The 14991-nt window shown below is 43.8% G+C and overlaps 1 protein-coding gene across 1 annotated transcript in view; it reads right to left on the bottom strand.

Annotated features, from left to right (window-relative positions):
* CPD (carboxypeptidase D) overlaps positions 1 to 14991 on the bottom strand; it is a 73205-nt gene that overhangs the window by 35175 nt on the left and 23039 nt on the right. The window lies entirely within an intron of this gene.

The raw sequence follows: 14991 nt of genomic DNA, 5'->3' as shown, positions 1-14991 counted from the left end.
CACTGTTTCTTGCCCACCTATCTCTGCTTCTACTCTGGAGGAAGTGAGACAAGCAAATCCTATAAATCCCATCTCAATCTTGCTCTCATTTTGGTGAAACAATTCTTTATTCTTCCGCGATGGACAAACTCTTTCTCTGTCTCTCTCTGTCTCTTCCTTAGTCTTCTCAAAGCCCAACCCTCCCAGTCTACTAGCAATCTATACCTCCAACTTCACTGAGACAATGAAGGCCTAAGCTCCCTCTGTCTTCTCCCCTGCTCCATACCTCATGATCCCACTACATTCTCACCTGTCTACTTTTCCTTTGCTGGAAAAAGAAGTCATCCTTTTTTAAAATAGATTTTATTTATATCTTTTGTTTTTAGATAACCTAGATTTCCCCTGTGTCCCTTCTCCTCCCCCCTCTCGAAGAGTCATACCTTAAAGTAAATTTTTAAAAAGAAAAAAAAAATCAGCAAAGCCCATCAGTACATTGAAAAACTAGGGCCTTACATGCCGTGTTGCATACCAATGCAGCTAGGGGGCAGCTAGGTGGTGCAGTGGATAGAGCACCAGTACAGGAGTCAGTAGGACCTGAGTTCAAATCTCACCTCAGACACTTGACACTCACTAGCTGTGTGACCTTGAACAAGTCACTTAACCCCAACTGCCTCATCCTGGGTCATCCCCAGTCATGCTGATGAATATCTGGTCACTGAATTCAGATGGCTCTGGAGGAAAAGTGAGGCTGGTGACCTGCACAGCCCTCCCTCACTCAAAACAAAGTCAAGTGCAAGTCATATCATCATTTCTCTGATGGCGTGCTCTTCTTCAGCAACGAAGGACGAACACTTGTGCATACCAGTGTCCCCTGCACTGTTCCCATCCCCTTGACCACTCATCTACCTACCATGACCAACTCATTCCTCCATTGGCTTCCATTACACTATTCCCTCCCAGTTCATTTTAAAATTAACATTTCTATCTATATCTTTTGCTTTTATATCACTTACATTTCCCAACATATCCCTCCTCACCTCCTCCATCACCCCTCAAAGAACTGTCTCATAATAAAAATTAAAGAAAGAGGAGGGGGAAAGTTCAGCAAAACTAACCAACGTATTGAAAAAGCTTGACACTATACAGTATCCCATCCCCGTGCACTTTCCTGCCTCTGAGAAATCCCTTCTCCTTGCTCCAGCCCTTCTGCCTGTCCCCTTTGTCCCAAATATCTGTAGTACCTAACATGAGTATTACTAACATCTATATATAATTTTAAGATTTGCAAAGCACTTTCCATACATTATTCCTCACCAAAACCTTGAGTCATTATGACTCCCATTTTGCAGATGAGGAAAACTGAGGCAGTCAAAGGTGAAGTGACTTGCCCAGGGCCACACAGCTAGTAGGTGTCACAGTCAGAATGTGAACACAGGTCTTCCTAATTAACTTCAATATCAACACTCAGTCCTAATCCACTAAGCCACTTATCCAGAGGAGGAATAGATGTAAAGTATTCTGTAAACAGACATTAAAACAGATGATTATCCTTACTTATTATTATATCAGCTTATCTTGCCAATTAGCACTCTCCTCCTCTAGCTAGGCTCTTTTATATGCCCCAGGGCCTATGAGCAAGCCCGCTCAGGTCCCTCCCTCCCTTTCTTCCCCTCACCTCTCACTACCAAACCAAGCCAGTCTTTGATTTAGCTACTTCCTCAAGATAAGGCCCTGTCTCACCTCTCACCTATTGCTTTCATGCTGAACTAGAGAGTCATTCACACACAATGCCTACACCTTCATTCACTCACTTCTCAATCCCCTACAATAGATCTCTGGCCCCATCATCTCATGTCTTTTTTTCTTCTCTTTCTGTTTCCCGTGTGTGTGTGTGTGTGTGTGTGTGTGTCTCTCTCTCTCTCTCTCCTTTTCTGTCTCTCTTTTTCTGTCCCTCTCTGTCTCTCCTTTTCTCTCTCCTTCCATCTCTCTCTCTCTCTCTTTCTGTCCCTGTCTCTGTTTCTCTCTGTCTTTCCATTCTCTCCCCACTCCATGCCGTCTCTTCTTCTCTGTCTGTCTGTCTCAAGCTACCAGCTCTTAACTGCCAAGCCAGCCTTGTCTTAACCCAGAATCACAGGGCTGTAGCAGGAAAGCCCCTCAAGGCCATCTCATCCAACCCCTTTGTTTTACAGGTAAAGAAAAGGTAGGGGAAGAGATAGCCCAGGCTCACAGTGGGAAGACTGGTTTCAACCTCCCAGCCTTTCTCTAGTTTCTGATCAGAGGCACAACCCCCTCTTCCTGGATACCCTGTCTCCTCCCTTGGCTGACGCTGCTCCTTCCCCGTTTTCCTCTATTGATACTGATATCTTTCTACATTCTTGAATTTCCCAACACCCTCCTTTCCCCACCATTTCCAAAGAACTATCCCTTACAACAAAAATAAAAAAGAGGGGAGAAAGGTTCAGCAATAGTAGGTGTCATATTAAAAAAGTCTGCCATTACACACAGGGTTTTCCATACCCCCAGCACCCCACCTTTGCCAAGAAACATCTCCCAGGTCTCTCATCTAGTTGTTTACTAGTAGTCTCTTGTATGGGGTCATTACCCAGGTCCAGCCCCAAAAGTGTACTGAGAATTCCTAGAGGCAACTCATCAACTCCCATGGATTCCATCAGCTCAAGGCAGGAGACTGGCAAATCTACAGATCTGTTCACAAGTCCTCTCTAGAACTCCAGTCCTGTCCTGCCCACTGGTCACTCCCCCCCGGCTGGCCCACCTCTGTTTCCCACTTAAAATTCCAAGATGGAATTCCTCATTTTCCTGTCTCAACGTCTTTCTCCTTCACACATCCCCATTTCCACAGACAGAAATCCTCCCACTCAGCTTTACAACCTCAAGGTCATCTTGAGGTCCACTGCCAAGAACATAGTAAGTGTTAAAAAAAAAAAAGTGTTTCTTGGGAGCCAAGATAGTGGAGTAACAGTGAGGCCTTTCTAGAGTGTAAATGGCTCTAAACAAATTCTGGAGCTGCAGAACCCACAGAATGACAGAGTGAAGCAAATCTCAAGCCCAAGACAGCCTGGAAGGTTGCTGAGAAGTGTCTATCGCACCACGCTGGGAGTAGAGTGCAAAAGAGTGTGGGCTGGGAGTGCACAGAGGGGACCTGAGCAGGCCTTGGGGAGACTGAATCTCTCACACTGGTAGTAGTTTCTAGACTTTATGACTCCAAAACACTGAGGATAAATTGGAAGGTCAGTGGGAAAAGCCTGTAGGACTAGTGCAAGAGAGTGGAGTGGTCTAGCCCCGGTCCCAGGGTGACAGAGGGGGAAGTAAGGGGGAGGAACCCTAGGCAGCTAGAACAGCAGCAGGGGCAGCTGCAGTTACTGTTTCTGGAGCTCTAGGCTCACAGACTGTGGAAGGATCAAGTGCCTGACAGTACACCCCCCATCCCCACTGGAAGCAGAAAACTATTTTGAAAAAGAGCTCAAAAGTCAAGTAAATGGCTGTGGAAATGAGCAAAAACCGAAAAAAGAATCAGACTATAGAATTTTACTTTGGTGAGAAGAAGACCAAAAGCATGCAAACAGAAGAAAACAAGGTCAAAGCTCCTCCATTCAAAGTCTCCAAGAAAAATATGAATTGGTCTCAGGCCATGGAAGAGCTCACAAAGGATTTTGAAAATCAAGTAAGAGAAGAAGAGCAAAAACTGGGAAGAGAAATGAGAGCAATGCAAGAAAATCATGCAAAAAAAGTCAACTGCTTGCTAAAGGAGACCCCAAAAATGCTGAAGAAAATAACACTTTAAAAAATAGACTCCAAAAAGCCATTGAGGAGAAGAATGCCCTGAAAACCAGAACTGGCCACATGGAAAAGGAGGTACAAAAGCTCACTGAAGACAATAATTCCTTAAAGACTAGAATGGAGCAGATGGAAACTAATGACTTTATGAAAAAATCAAGAAATCATAAAACAAAACCAAAAGAATGAAAAAATAGAAGACAACTCATTGGAAAAACAACTGACCTGGAAAACAGATCTAGGAGAGACAATTTAAAAATTATGGGACTATCTGAAAACCACAATCAAAAAAGAGCCTAGACATCATCTTTCATGAAATTATCAAGGAAAACTGCCCTGAGATCCTAGAACCAGAGGGCAAAATAAGTATTGAAAGAATCCACCAATCACCTCCTGAAAGAGATCTGAAAAGAAAAACTCCTAGGAATATTGTAGTCAAATTCCAGAGTTCCCAGGTCAAGGAGAAAACACAGCAAGCAGTCAGAAAAAAACAATTCAAGTATTATGGAAATACAATCAGGATAACACAAGATCTAGCAGCTTCTATGTTAAGGGATCAAAGGTCTTGGAATATGATATTCCAGAAATCAAAAGAGCTAGGATTAAAACCAAGAATCACCTACCTAGCAAAACTGAGTATAATACTTCAGGGGAAAAATTGGTCATTAAATGAAATAGAGGACTTTCAAGCATTCTTGATGAAAAGACCAGAGCTGAATAGAAAATTTGACTTTCAAACACAAGAATTAAGAGAAACATGCAAAAGTAAATAGGAAAGAGAAATCATAAGGGACTTACTAAAGTTGAATTGTTTATATTCCTACATGAAAAGATAATATTTGTAACTCTTGAGACTTTTCTCAGTATTTGGGTAGTTGGAGGGATTATATACATATAGATGGAGGGCACAGGGTGAGTTGAATAGGAAGGCGTGATATCTAAAAAAAAAATTAAGGGATGAGAGAGGAATATATTGGGAGGAGAAAGGGAGAAATAGAATGGGGAAAATTTTCTCTCATAAGAGGCAAGAAAAAGCTTTTTCAATGGAGGGGAAAAGGGGGGAGGTGAGAAGGAAAAAGTGAAGCTTACTCTCATCACATTTGGCTTAAAGAGGGAATAACATGCACACTCAATTTGATAGGAAAATCTATTGTACACTACAGGAAAGTAGGGGAGAAGGAGATTAGTGGGGTGGGGGGAATGATAGAAGGGAGGGCAAATGGAAGGAGGGAGTAATTAGAAGTAAACACTTTTGGGGAGGGACAAAGTTAAAAGAGAAAATAGAATAAATGGGGGACAGGACAGAATGGAAGGAAATATAGTTAGTCTTCCACAACATGACTATTATGGAAGTCTTTTGCATAACTACACATGTATAATCTATATTGAATTGCCTGCCTTCTCAGTGGGGATGGGTGGGAAGGGAGGAAGGGAAAGAAGTTGGAACTCAAAGTTTTAAAAATGAATGTAAAAAATTGTTTTTCCATGCAACAGGGAAATAAGAAATACAGATAATGGGGTATAGAAATCTATCTTGCCCTACAAGAAAACAGAAGAGATAGGAAAAAGGAGGGGTGTGATAGAAAGGAGGGCAGATTGGGGGAGGGGTAATCAGAATGCATGGTGTCTTGGGGTGGAGGGGGAGAGATAGGGAGAAATTTTGGAACTCAAAATCTTATGGAAATGAATGCTGAAAACTAATAATAAATAAATAAATAATAAAATGAAAATAAAAACATCTCAATCTCCAAAAAAAGAGAGAAGTATTTCTTGAATTAAACTGGAGGTTGACAAAGAGATAATCTCAAGCCCATTCCATCACCCCCAACACACACACACACACACACACACACACACACACACACACTCACTCAGTCTCTCTTTCTCTCTCCCTCTCTCCTCTCCCTCCTTCACCCCACCCTGCCCAAGGAGTCTCAGCATCATTCTTTATTGGTAAAGGCTATTAATGGTGACATGCTCTGTCCTGAGGCATACCATGTTATTTAGTCATCAATCACTTCACTGAATCACTGAAAGGTAGGATATGATTTAAACTGGTGAGAAGCCTCAGAGGCCATCTAATGTGACCTCCTTATCTCATAGATGGAAGAGGGAAGAAGTGCTCATCTTGGGAGTGAGAAAAACCTCAGGGAAATAGCTTTTCTTCTCTAAACCTCAGTTTCCTCCTTTTCAAAGGGGGAATCATAATAGCACCTTCCTCCCAGGATTAAGCTCTTAATAATATAAAAAAGAACAGTCTGTAAACCCTAAAGTCCTCTATATTTGCTGTTACTCTTGTTACAGGTGAGAAACCTGAGGCCCAGAAGGGAAAAGGCAGGTGCCCAAGGTGGCACAGGTAAGGAGCCCCTGAGGCCCCTGCCTTCAGCATCCGCTGTCTTTCCAGTGTGCCACACCACCCCTTGTACTACAGCTCCTCTGGTTCTAGATGGAGGGAGGAGAGGACAAAGTCCCTCCTGCCCCAGGGCCTGGGCATTGGTGAGGTCCGGTTCACCCCAGGGATCTTTATCAGGTTACAATGAAAGCACCGTGTGCAAATCCCCACTGGTGCAGCCAGAGCCAGGCTCACAAAGGCCTCATTTGTTTTCAAAAGGAACTCATTTTGAAACTACCAGTGTTATTCCAGTTGGACAAATATATCTTTACTCCTTAAAGATATACAAGGAGGGATCAAGAAGGGAGAAAACTGGGGAGGAGGTCCTAAAATGCTCAGGTCAGCACTTAAGTCTTACCTTAGGGCTACCTTTTGCATTTCTCTGTGTCCCCAGTGAGTAGCACAGTGCACACAGTAGGTTCTTAATAAATGCTTCTTGATTGATTGACAGGGACATCAGGATCGCTAGAATCCTCTCATTGGTGTGTGTGTGTGTGTGTGTGTGTGGCTGCCCTCCAAAAGAATGAAAACTCCTTCAGGGCAAGGAGTCTTTGTATCTTTGTGTCTGAGTGCCTGGCACATAGTAGGAGCTAACAAATACTTGTTGATTGATCACATAGCTTCTTAGCATCTCCATGAAGCAGTCCAAAGAGTGCAGTGGGTCAGAAGACTTGGCTTCACATCCTACTTCTGCTACTTTACTACCTGTGTGACTTTAGGCAAGTCACTTGACTGCCTCAATTTCCTCATCTGTAAAAATGAGATTTGGAACCCCTTGACCCAGCAATATCGCTTCTAGGACTGTATCCCATAGAGATCATAAAAATAGGAAAGGATCCCACATGTACAAAAATATCTATAGCAGCTTTCTTTGTGGTGGTCAAAAACTGGAAGTCAAAGGGATGCCCACCAATGGGAGAATGGCTGAAAAAATTATGATATATGAATGTAGTGGAATACTAATGTGCTATAAGAAATGATGAACAGGAAGACTTCACAGAAGCCTGGAAGGACTTATATGAACTGATTCGGAGTGAAAAGAGCAGAACCAGAAGAACTTTGTACACAGCAACAACCACAGTGTGTGAGGAATTTTTCTGGTAGAATTAGTCCTTCATAGCAATGCAGACCTAAAAAATTCCCAATGGACTCTTGAGGCAAAACGCCTTCCACATCTAGAAAAAGAACTATGGAATCAGATCACAGAATGAAGCAGACAATTTTCTTTTATGTTATGTTTTGTTTTATGATTTCTCTCATTCATTTTAATTTTCCTATGCAACATAACTAAAGTGAAAATGTATTTAATAGGAATATAAGTGTAGAACTTATATAGGATTGCATGCTGTCTCAGGGAGGGAATGCAGAGGGAGGGGGAAAGGAGAGGGAAAAAGGGGAAAAAAATCTAAGATATATGGAAGTGACTGCAGAAAATTTAAAACAAATAAAATAATTTAAAAAAAGAAAAAAAATTTTAAAAAATGAGATTTGGATTCTGTGATATCATCTAAGTACTTTCCTCTGGATCTGCTATCCAATGATTAATAGTACAGTGGAAAGAGACAGAGGATGTGGATGCAAATCCCACCCCTAAAGCTTACTAGTTCTCTGATCTTGGGCCTTAGGTTACTTAAAAAAAAAAATCTCCCTGGGCCTCTGTTTCTCCATTTGTTAAGAAAAATGTAAAGGTTGTAATTTGATGGTCCCTTTTAGCTCTGAATCTATGACCCTAGGGACTACGACCCCTTTGCTCCTTTGGGTGTCAAGCAGAATCCCTGCCATGCCCTTCCGGTTTCTGAAGTGAGTTACCACATTCTCTGCTCTCTATCACATCCACTGCATTCCCTCCCCCCACCCCCCACCCCTTGCCCTCCATCAGGCCTTCCCTCTTCCAGGATAAACATTTCTGGCTTTTCCTCCTGACCTTCACACTCTGCACTCTGATCACCCTCCTCTCCTCTGATCAGGATCTGGCCTCTAGAGATGAGCTTTGGTCTTACTTCGCTTCCAAACTGTTCCACTCCCCCATCATTTCCCAACCAAGACTTCTCTACCTCCTTCCAATTCTAGCTGTCCTTCATGTGCTGTGTTCCTCTGTTAAAATGTAGGCTTCCTGAGGGCAGGCACTGTCTTACTTGTTTGTATTTGTATCCTGAGAGCTTAGCACAGTGCTTGACACATAAAATGCTTCTTCTTTCATTCATTCAAGAGCACAGATCTAGAGATCTTGGTATCTCAGTGTCAGAATGAGGCTTAAATCCCTTAATGAGCTCCCTTTAATTTTCAGATGAGAAAACTCAGGCCAGGGTAGGTAAGTGTTTTGCCCAAGGTCACAAGAAATGCAGTCTTCTGACACAGGCACCAATGTTCTCTCCACCAAACCATGGAGATGATTGGGTAGAAAGAGTTATCAATTGACTGAGTGATCTCTATCAATCAACAAACATTTAGTCTCCATGCAGTGTGCCAGGCTCCCTCCTGTGTGCTGGGGATAAGAACACAAATGTTCCATCTGCCCAGGATTTATCTCTGGTACATGTCGTCTCCCCTGCTTCAATGGAAGCTCTCTGAGGGAAAGGGACAGGTTTGCCTCCCCCACCCACCCACCCCCACCTTTGTATTTCCCCTTAGGACATGGACAAGGCCTGGAGTAAATGTTTTACCAAAGTCCCTGCCCACAAGATGCTTGTATTCTATCAGGGAAAGTACATGTGAAAATGCACAGTGCACATATACACACAATGAACAAGGAGTAAAATGATTTTGGTTTAAGTGCTTTGCAAACCTGAAATCCCTGCACAAATGCTTCTGTTTTCACTGTCATTATTCTGGTTCCTTGTATCTCCCCCTGAGAATTCTTATCCATCCTCTTTACTCCCTCATTCTCTCTCCTCTCCTTCCCCAAAGCCACAATGTGACACAAAGTGCCAACTGGATACACTTTACCACCACTCTGCCATAGGCCCTAAAAGGGCAGGGGAACCCCTCCCTGGGCCTCCTAGCTCAGGCCTCTGTGTCTAGTAGGTGTTTAATACATGTTTGTTGAATTGAGCTATTCCCTTTGGAGCCATTTAGCTAACCTCTGCTGATGAGACCTGACCCCAGGAAAGCAGGAAGAAGGAGCCAAGATGGGTGGGAATTATCAGATTTCCTCAGCAATTCTCCAATTTCTTTTACACACACACATACACACACAGATCCAGGCAACAGACACAGATGGTCCTGCTGGGTTCTGGTAAATGAGTGGGGAAGGGCTGGGGAGCCAGCAGGGCTCAGCTCTCTCTCAGGAGGATAACTGTAAGCCAGACCAAGGAACTCTACCTCCAGCTTTAGCTGGAGTTGTCTGCAGCAAAAAGAAAAAAAAAAAAGATGCGATGAGGAATGAAAGGAGATTGGTCTGATTTTTCCCCCAAAAAAGAAACCACGGGGAAATAAGGAAGAAAAATTTGGCTAAAAAAACAAAACTTTAAACCCCAAGCCAGGAAAAAGCACAGAAATGTAGTTGGTATCCATAAAGCCTCTGGAAACAGGAAAGCTGTAATAAAGACCTGGCCTGGTGCTTAAAAAAATACCACCCCCACCACCCCCCCATCCCCCAGTAGTCCAGAAACCTGGAAATGAGGGAGGGTGGCCTCTGTCACCCGCTGCTGAATCTACACAGGATTCTCCTGGGTGGACATGCTGTCTGTTCATGTAAGCTCTCTGAGGGCAGGGCTAGTTTTACCTCTTCTCCCCCTTCAAATTCCCATTAGAACAAGGCCTAGAGTAAAGACTTAGAAAGCATGTGCTGATTGACTGAACAGTAGAGAAGAGTTACATCAGGGATTTTGAATCCTTCTTTGTCTACTTTATTGCTAAGACCACCTACCTCTAACTTATCCTACCTAGAACTATTCTATACGTAGTTATTTGCATATTGTCTGCCCAGTTAGGTCGGGAGCTCCATGAGGAGAGGCAATCTTGTAGTCTTTCCGCATCCCCAGTGCCCAGCCCAGAACCTGGTACACAGCAGGTAATGAACAGACATTTATGGATTTGACTGGACTTTTGCCTTGTGGGTCCTTTGGACAGCCTGCTGAAGCCTGCGAATTCCTCAGAATAATGTTTTTAAATGGATCCAATATATGTGATGACAAAGGAAGCCAATTATATCCAATCCAATCCAGTAAACATTGATTACGACTCTACTGTGTGTCAGGCACCATGCCAAGCTCTGAGGACACAAATAATAAACAAAGACAATCACTGCCCTCAAGGAACTTAATTATATGGCAATATAGCTATTAAAATATTAAAAAAGAAGTTCATGGAACCGAGGTTAAGAACGTTTCTGCTAAAAAAAAAAAATAGAAAGAAAAAGGTACACTTCCTGCCCACAGAAGGCTTCCGGCCTAATTGGCAAGCCAAAATTTAACTACATGAAATAAATAGTCCTGTGAACCAATAGAGAGAAAAACAGCTATCAGACTGTATTTGCCAGCTGTCTTGCACAGGTTGGAAGCCTGGCTTTTACACCTGATCTGTGACTTCATCTATATAGGGAACACCTCCACCCTGTGCAGGTCAGCAAGAGTCTGAGCCAGGGCCAATGGCCTGGATGTGTCAGGAGGGGCATTCAAGCAGGGTCTTCTTGGCAGGGATAGAAGCAGGGGCATGAAACATGGCACACACTGTCAGACTCTGTGGATGTACTGATTAAGTGGAACTACTTTTTACTGTTCTAAGAAAGGCACCCTAAATTAGGGAGAAGAGAAGGTTATATTTGGAAATGAAAGTGATGTTTTTTAAAAAGATAACAAAAAAACTTAGATATCTGAAACATGTGAAATTTTAAAAAATAAAGACAGGAAAGAAGAGGTTTACCAGTCCTCACCAATGGCACATACTAAAAGAGATTCATAAAAAAAAAAAAAAAAGATTGAACAGCTTGCTACAGGCATAGGCTTCCTCCTGCCAAGAGTGTTTCATACAAACCTGTGGGGGAAAGAGAGAAGGGAGGTTCAGTATCCCTAGGCCCCATAAGGATGACCCTGGGCCCTTCAGCTGAGACTTCTCATTATGGGGACCTGGGTCCTTCCAGAGACCCTCTGCCTCCCTGCCACAGGGCTCCCTACTCCGCTTCATTCTCCCCAAAGGGGCCAAAGACCTCCTACAGTGTATGGAATGTCTGATCACGACATCCCTCACCCCAACTCAAAACCCCAGAGCCTCCCTAGCACCTCCCAGTCAAAACTTTGTATAAATTGGATCATTTCCACCTTTTCAGGCTTCTTCTCTATGCACCACCACTCCACCTCCCAACTCTATGGCTCCATACCCCCAAGCCTGGAAAGTTCTCCTTTCTCAACAGAAAGTCTCACTCTCTGCAGGCCTTGTTCTAGCCTCTACCCCTATCCCACAGCTAGAGTCTTTATCATCCACCTACTCTGCATACATAAGAAATGTACCTATTTATTTACAAGTTAGCTAAGTGATGCAGTGGGAATATAGTACTCAGCCTGGAGCCAGATGACCTGAGTTCAAATTCAGCCTCAGACACTTACTGAGCAAGTGACCCTGGACAAATCAATTCACCCTGTTTGCCTCAGTTTCCTCATCTGTAAAATGAACTGGAGAAGGAAATGGCAAACTCCAGTATCTTTGCCAAGAAAACCCCAAATGGGGCCACGAAGAATCAGAGATAACTAAATAACAATTTATGTACATGTGGTCTCTCCCACTTAGAACATAAGGCCCATGGGAGCAGGGGCTCCTTGTATCTTAGTGCAATGTTAGGCACATGGCAAGTCATTATTATATTTGCTGACTAAGTGATGCACAGACCTCAGGAAGGCTTTTGTACATATGTGTGTATATATGCATGTATACATCTGTGTACACACACAAACACTTATAAAGCACTTACTCCGTGCCAGACTCTGCACTAAAGAGCTTTACAATTAGCATCTCATTTGATCCTCAAAACAACCCTGGGAGGTAGGAGCTCTTATCATCCCCATTTTATAGATGAGGAAACCGAGGCAAACAGAGGCAAAGGGATTGCCCAGGTCAAATCATGAAGAAATCAGTTTCAGGAACCAATAAATTCTGAGGATACTTCTCTATTTTCAGGGGTTTGCATTTTACTAAAAAACTCTCTAATCTGTTTCAGTGTAAGTCTCTGATCCTTCCCCTCCAAAATTCTACATCCCCAAATGAGACTGGTGAACAGCAAATAGGTCATTTCTAGGACAACCGACCCAAGGATTTGGTGACACACATTAAGAAATCACCAAGTATTATTTATATTGTCTTTGCCTCAATTTCCCTCTTTCCTCTCCCTTCCCCTTCCCCCTTTTCCCTTCTTTTCCTCCTGCTTTCTTTTCTTCTCTCTCTCTACCTCTCTCTTTCCTCCCCCCCCCACCCCACATTAGGAAGATTGTTCAAGTCATTGGGTACAGTGGGTGGATCAGAAAGGGGATAGACTGGAAGCAGGCTGACCAGGAAGGGGGCTGTCTGAATAGTCTCTCTGAGAAGAGATGCTTGCCTGAGCTAAGGTGGTGGCAGCAGCGGAAGGGAGGCAGGGTGTTACCAAGGAAATGGCCAAATCCTTTTTCTAATTGGAGGTGGGGTGTATGACTGTCTATATAGAGAAAAGGGAAGGGGAGAGAAAGGAAACAGACAGAAAGAGACAGAGAGAAGAGGAAAGACAAGGTGTGTGTGTGTGTGTGTGTGTGTGTGTGTGTGTGTGTGTGGAGTGGGGGGAGACAGAGAGACAGAAACAGACACAGAAGCAGAGACAGACAGAGACAGACAGAGACAGAGATGAGAGGAAGGAAGGGAAGGAGAGGCAGAGGGAGAAGAGAACGCCATTTATCAAGCACCTTCTGTGCCAAGTGTTAGGAACACAAATAAATACAAGACAGAAGGTCCCTGTCCTGGAGGATCTTACACTCTAAAAGAAGCAGAGAGCCCCCAACTGGCAGGCTGGGTCTCAGGACTGGAGCTGAAGGGAATGAATGAATGAATGAATGAACGAGTGAAGCCTTTATCAAGCACCAGCCTTGTGCCAATCACAACACAGAGGACACAAACATAAAAAGCCAGACTGAGCCTGTCCGCAGGGGGAAGCCCAAGGCCAGGGCCCATCCCAGCAACATCCTTTGCAAGGGGGAACTTGGTCAGAGGCAGCACCATGCCAGCCTGGGGCAATCCTCTGGCCCCAAAGTCGCTTCTTCCCTCTATTAACCACTCCAAGCAATGGGGACAGAGTACACCCTTTGGGTCAGTATTCAAACCTTGTCCCCTCCATGTCCAGGAAAAGTCTTGTAGCTGACCCCCCTGGGTCAGGCCCTCAAGTCTCTCCCCACTCCAAGTCATCCACCCCATAGATGCCAAAGTGACTTTTTCTATAGCCAGAAGTGTGCTAGTAAATGTTTAACAACTGGTTCTGAGGTGGGCATATAGATAGAGAGAGAGAGAGAGAGAGACAGAGAGAGAGAGAGAGACAGACAGACAGACAGACAGACAGACAGATACATACATATCTATGTATGTATATATAGATAGATACATAGATACACACATGTATATGCATATATATATAAAGAGACAGACAGACAGAAATATCTCTACATATATACAGACACACAGCACATGGCACATTTTTAGCTTAATCTGCATTATTAACTTTTTCTCCACCACTTTCTCAAGTCTAGACAATCAACAAAACAATAAATCAAACCCACCTTGGTAATGTTTGCCAATTTTAATAACACAATTGGCTCATGTAAGCAGGTTCAAGCTGGCTGCAGCATACCACTGTCCATAAGTCCAGGTTATATACTCCCCTTCTCAAGAAGCCTCACTGACTCCCTACTACTTCCAAGATCAAACAGAAACTCTCCTTGGCCCTTCTTATACACGGTACATTCCTTCCAAGCACCATCCCCTCTGCTGTGCCTCACACAGGACTCTCTCTGGCTCCCTTCTAGACAAAGCTCAAACCCCACCTTCTGCAGGAGGTCTTCCCTACTCCCCGCCCCCCTTCCCGCCCCAGCTGCCTTCCTCTTCAAAACTGCTTTCCAATCTACTCTGTCCATTTCCTGGATGTGCTGACAATTGACATACATGTTGTCTTCTCTGATAGAATGCAAGGCCATTGAGGGCAGACTGTTCTTTGTGGCTCTGCAAGTATTGGAATATATCAAGTGCTTAATAAATGCCCATCTAATGATTAGGGCACTAGTCAACCACTCTGCTAGTGATGCCTCAGAGTCTCAGTTTCCCTTTAGAGGATGAGAATAAAAACAAGTGGGTACCTACGAAGTAGAAGAAAAGATAGATCCTTCTGCGGTCAAAGACATGGCCATGGGTAAGCCTGGGGGGCCATGGGTAAGCCTGCTCCCCTCCATGGGTCTCTATTTTCTCTTCCATAAAATGAGGGGACTGGCTCAGGTGGCTTAGAAGGCCTCATCACCCCTAGGTGTCTGATCCAGTGGAAGGGAAAGAAGAAAACCACCTCTTGCTCCAGTTACCTGGAAAGGCTTCCTTGAAACTTTGACTTTCAGCAATGCAGAAAACCAAACTCCATTATCAGAACAGGGACCCTAGGATCCTGTATCCCAGAGCTGGAAGGGACATCAGAGGCAATCTCATCTAACCTTTGCAGAGCTGGGATGAAAGCCCAGTCCTCTTGCCTCCACATTCTACACCACATCTCTTGGCAGCTTCTCTTTGCACCATCCTTTGGGGACAGGTCACTTTATCCCTCTAAGGCCATTTCCTTATCTGGGGGAGAGGGAGAACTAATAATGACACTCTACCTGCCTCAAAGGTTTACTGTC

This window comes from Notamacropus eugenii, chromosome 2 (assembly GCF_028372415.1).
Source record: "Notamacropus eugenii isolate mMacEug1 chromosome 2, mMacEug1.pri_v2, whole genome shotgun sequence".
NCBI classification, from domain to species: Eukaryota; Metazoa; Chordata; class Mammalia; order Diprotodontia; family Macropodidae; genus Notamacropus; species Notamacropus eugenii.
Note: the sequence above shows the minus strand (reverse complement) of the source record. Positions and strands in the feature narration are given on the sequence as shown.